This window comes from Lepidothrix coronata, unplaced genomic scaffold (assembly GCF_001604755.1).
Source record: "Lepidothrix coronata isolate B3197 unplaced genomic scaffold, Lepidothrix_coronata-1.0 Scaffold29, whole genome shotgun sequence".
NCBI lineage: Eukaryota > Metazoa > Chordata > Aves > Passeriformes > Pipridae > Lepidothrix > Lepidothrix coronata.
Window position 1 is genome coordinate 6,033,942 of NW_016690209.1, and position 5,867 is coordinate 6,039,808.

The window sequence follows — 5,867 nt, forward strand, 5'->3', positions numbered from 1 at the left end:
CAGCCCTCCACTGGGTCACTGGGCATCTGAGATGGTTTCTAATCAGCATCAGGTGTGTTCCTGGTAACTGACTTAAAGTTGGCCAGGGTATCTTTTGGGAATGAAACCTGCTGCAGGAATTGCAGGGCTAGGTCAGAGCTTGGTTTAGGCATTTTATTGTGAGCTAATTTGTGAGGGCAGTTGGGAAGCTGGGTGTCAGACAAGTTCAGCTCTGTTTCGGTCCCCACCGGGACCAGCTAGCACATCCCTGTGCCATGTGGAGCTGTCTTCTGCCAACCAGCAGGTTTGAATTCAGCTGAATTTTTCCGTGTGCATGAAGGAGGCTCTTCTAGCTTTCACCTTTGAGATACTGAGGCTGAAACTGCTCTGTGAGGTGCTCTGCTCATTGCGCTGCCAGACGTATGTCCCCACTTGCAGGACACAACACACTCCACAGCATTGCCCTTCCCAGTGGGGACCATCTGCCAGGAGAGGTGTTTCTGGAAGCAGCCAAACCCAACAGATTCATTTGCACATGTGCTTCCCTTTCTCTGGGCAGGATGAGGGAGGAGGCACCCAGCAGGTCTGAGTCACAGGCACCGGTGGCAAATCTGAGGTTTTGGTTTCACAGACCACCAAAGTACCATCACCACAGCTGGGTGAGAGCTGCTGGTGTGGAGCTGCTGGGACAGGGCTTGTGGCACCCTCCAGGGGCTCTTCAAAGCAGCACAGAGATGAGCTCCTGGAACAGGAGGAAGAGATGCCAAACACCATCTTTATCATGGCTTTCAGCTCACTCAGAAGCTGCTACCATCCAAGCATCTGCAGGATCTGCAGCCTCCAACTGATAAAACTCATCACCTTGTGAGCATCGTCTGATCTCTTTTAGGTTAGTCAAACAAAGCTTTGCTATGTTCAGCAGGCAAAGCCTCTGCTGAACCTGTCAGCTGGGCCAGAACCTTCCTCTAGGTCAGGAGATGAACAAGTGAATACTCCTTCACTTGTGAGGAGGAGTGAGGATCACTCACTCACAAGGTGAGTGAGGATCAGTTCCTTCCAGGATGTTCAGTTCCATGAAACAATATAATTTCCTCAGATTTACTCCATTTCCAGCTAGAATTTGAAGTCTTTCCTTCCTCTTTCTCTCTGTACTTTTTCTGCCTGCTCAAGGGAAGCCAAGTACCCCAGGACTTAAGACAGACTGGTAGATTACAATCCTTGTTGAAATCAGTGGATGTTTTGCTTTGTGGAAGACTTCATGATTAGATCCCCAAATTTTTCACCATGACATGTTTTCTCTTTTTCCCTAACAATGGGTAGCTTCAGAGTAAGGAAGAAACTAAGAGGAGAAAGCATGGATTTAATGACTGCAGTGACAAACTTTATTACAGCAACTTTATGGGGGGAAAATGTCTCACAATCTTCACTGCATAACAATGTCCCAACAGACATGATGTCATTGCGTCTTAAAAGGTGTTTGAGTTGGAAAATCTTTTCAACAGTGTTTTAAGGGCCTGCTTAAATGATTAATAAGGTTTATGCATGTGATTTATTATCTCAAAATTAAAATGTACAGTAGGTATAAAATATATTTGAAAAGGATGACAGTGTTTATTAATGTTACAGGTGTTATATTGCCAGACATTATCAAAATAAATATGCTTATCTGTAAGAGAAAAATGTAGTATCGAGTCAAATTTATACATCTCTCTATATGTGCCCCGGCAATTTGTGTTAGAAGGAAGAAGTAGCTGGGTAGAATATAATTTTGGACCTTGTATCATGAAATAACTCAAATATGAGTGCTCACCTGCTTTCCATGCTTAACAGAGATACACCTACAGTATATGTGATGTATATTTTGCTAAGTTAATGCTATTTAATGGTGTTTATTATTGCACATCCATGAATATTTACCTAATGGACCTAAATCTCCTCCAAACAGGGCTTGTTGAAGTTACACTCGCTCCCTGCTCCGCAGACACAGGGAGGTCCAGCTGCTGGGAGCGAGAGCAGCACACGACTGATACCAAAATCAACCACGCTCGGCTGTTTCAGCCTTTGAAATTCTCTTTGAAATTCCTCTTTCCCACCTGTAGTGTCAGCCTACAGGCAAAGTTATAGTGTTGGCAAAATCCTTCTGAGCCAGAGTCCTACTTTGTATCTTAAAAATTCAAAGAAGGACTGAAGCTGCCTTTATTTCCAGTGGAAGGTTTTCTGATAGGGAAGTTTTCAGTGGCAAAATGGATTTGCTCAAACACAACTTATTTTGTAGATCTCTGAATCACAGGGAATTATTTAAATTATTAGAAATTAAGAGTCTTGGGACATTCTCCCACATGATTGTGTGATGACTCCTTACTCTCTTTTCTCATTAACTCTCTGAAGGTTACAAATGCCCACAGTAATATTCCCGTGCTCCATCCTGCCACCAGCCTGAAGGGCTCTGCAGTGTCATGGTCCTCAATTGCCAATGGCTAAGGAGTGCCCAGCCTTGGCTAAACGACATCCTAAACCACAGGCTGACTTCAGAAATCTTAGGCTTGACTTCCCAAGACTCTCTTTCTGCCTTTGTGAACTAGGGATAAGGGTTTCCCTGACCTGATGGCACTGAGATTAAGGATCTAAGTGAGAAGTCCCACTTCCTCCTCAGGACTTACTTTCTTCGTACTCTTTCAGAGGATGCCTCCTGCCTTCCTCACAACTCCATCCTGGGCACCCTAGGAATGGCTGCTCCCAGCCCTTCTCTCAGCTCAGAGCACATCACCACTAAGCATCGCCACAGCTTCTGCCCCTGTGCAGATTAACTCCTAAAAAGAAAAGTTGACGGAGAAGCAGAAACTCTAAAGGAGGTTGGATTTCTTTATCTGGAAGTGTTCCAAAATTTTGAACTTCCATCCCTTGGACACAAATACTGAGTAGACAGTCCTGGGAGGGCTGTGGTCCCCTCTTGCTGCCCTGTAACCCTTCTACCCCACACTGAGAGCCCTGCTCATATTGCCAACAGTGCAATTTTGGCACCTCCTGGCATTTCTAACTTTTATTAAAATAAGCCCAAATGGAAATTGCATTCTGCCTCCTCTGGGGTTTCCATGGAGCAGATCTAATTATCTTTCTTTAATAGCACTAATTGGCGGCCTTGCAGCCCTGGCCTTTCAGCCCACTCCTCCGCGCTCCCTTTATCCCTTGCACTGCTCTGGCCTCTCGGGCTGGAGGGGATTTAAGCATGGTCTGATGGTTCGTGAAACCACTTTGACTTCTTGCCCTCAATTCGCTCGTGCTACCTGAGCTCCCCGACCTGTTGACAGAGGGGCTTTCCTTTGTCTTTGCAAATTGACACAGCTGCACACTTCGCAAATAGACTCTGATGTTGAGCTTTGGGCTGAATGGACCCTCCAGATTAGCACAGGGAGAATCAGCTTTAAAAACACTAAGCTGGAGCCAGCAGCAGGAGAATGGGAGTGAAGCTCTTTATCAGGATTCACTGCCATAGAAAGGGGCTCCCTGCTCTTGCAGTGATATTTACTTCCCTTTGGGGAGGACATTCCTGGGGCCGATAGCTCATCCTGACCCTGTACCCGGAGTTAATTAGCCAACTGTATAATGGGGAGATTCGCCTGGAGATTACATGCGGTGATCTCTCACCACACACGCTGTTTGCTGAGGGGTTTGGGGCACTTGGCAAGCACAAAAACACAAATGCAAGCAGGAGAAAATCTGGCATGGGGGGGCTGCTGCCACGGCGCTCAATAGAGCTGCAGGCAGGGGCCAAGGCTTCATCCTTCTGCATCTCTGCTCTCCCAGAGTCCCATTTCCCCGTCCTCATAGCATGCATGGACATGGGCATGTAAAGCCTTACAAGGCTGTTTTGGCAAATTGCTTGGAAAGTTGTCCATAGAGATGAACTGGCAAAAACCTGCAGCAAAACTGGTAGGAAGGACAGGTGATGGTCACTTCTGCCTTGCAATAAAGCCAGGGTGGGAGCAGAGAGAAAGTGGCCATCCAGGGAAGCCATCTGCTGCCCTGCCTTGTCCGGAGGCAAGGGGGTGAGATCGGCATAGGAGGCAATTAACACTGAACAACTTGTTGATGATTTTATAGCAGGTTAAAGAAAATGCCTCAAATAAAACTACAGGAGACCTTCTATAACTCTGCATGGCTATAAATATGTATTAACTTAATTACTATCAGCAATTACAGCTCAGTTTGGGAACAGTTAAAGTGGGTGCACACAAAAAGGGATTATTATCCTTAGAAAATAAGTGTGAAGATAAAAGGGATTTAATTCACATTAGCTAACGAGCAGAGGCAGAGGTGCAGAAACAGCGTCCCCCTCTGCTTTACAGTGCTTGTAAAAGGGACAGGGAGCAGCCAGGGATCCATGTCCCAGGGCAAGTGAGGGCCATGTGTGTGCCTGGTGACCTGAAGGGGTGGTACTTCCAGGAGGGTGGAAGGTAAGAGCCTGGCATCAAATGAACTGCCTGCCCCCTTCCCAGGGACGGGTGTCCACGGGAGTTACACCCTCACGCTCATTTATTTCACCCGCAGCCGCTGCAGGGGGCTCAGGACCAGTGCCTGTTACCCACCCACTCTGCTCATGGATGTCACTGCCCCCATTTTCTTCCTGGGTCTATGAGAATGTATTGCTTACAGCTGCAGGAGCTGGTGGGATTTGTTCAGGTCTGCATTTCACAGGCATCTCATTTTGCCCAGAAATGCCTAAGCTGACCCCAGGAAGAGCTAGAAAATCATCTCTCCTTGGACTGAGCATGTGTCTCTCCTTTTCCTTGCTTGTTAGAGTGGTTTCTAACCCTATCACTTAAAGGTAAATGCCTGATTTCCTATTAAATGTGCCCCAATTCCCTTTCCTGGTTTTGAATCTTGTTATAACATTGTCTACTAGACTCAATATTCTTCTATTTCTTCTTCCTATCATGACTTTTAGAAATTTAACCAAATGCTCATTTTTCAGTGCAAAATTGGTTGAGCAACTCTCACTCCAGAAAGCTAATTTTTGTTTTCAAGTAATTTTTATTACTCTCCTGGCACTCACCAACATTTCAGCACACTTTTGCGGTGTGAGCACCAGAAGGTGATAAGCTCTTTCCTGTGACAGTGTTCCAGGACCTCCTTGGTGTTTAGCCACAGCAGCACTCTGCTGGAGCCAAATCCTTCCAAGGACCAGAAAGCCCTTAGTTCTCATCCTGAGCCCTCCATCACCTGCTGGTCCCCTCTCCCTGCCTCAGCTCCCCATCTCCAGTCCAATTAGCATTGTCTTAAACATTCATTCCTCACTCTCACTGGCATGCTTGAAAGCTAATTCTCAATTAAATATTAACTCATGTTTAAAGGCCAATCATTAGTCAAAAGCACTGGAATATTTTGCCTTCTGCATCTGTTTCTGGTGAGTTATTTCTCTGACTGACCAAGTGGAAGTTGTTAGTGGTTGTTGGTGATGCACAGAGCATTTTTCAAGCCTGTCCCCTGGGTCTGCCCAGCTGCCTTTGGCACGTGTGGCTTCTGCTCCTCATCCCAGACCTGCATTTCAGACTCCCTCAGAGCAGATTGCTGGGGTCTCCCCGGGCACCCCGGGCTGAGCCTGAAACTGCTCCTGCTCTTTGAAGATGCAAAGTGCCCTTACTCACAACCCCAGCCTTTGAGACTGGGGAACAGAGATGGGAATCTAGTGAGATAAAGCTGCTTTGTGATGCCAGTGCTTTTGTCATGCACCGAGGCTGCCAATACAATTGCAATGTCCCTTATCAAGTACTTAGCCCAATCTGTGAGCTTGGGGCCAGAAGGCAGAGAGGCTGCCTGGGAAGTCTCAGGGTGGTGGGGGACAGTCTAACAGGCCATGCCATAGCCCTGAAAACTGGAAAACTAGGCAG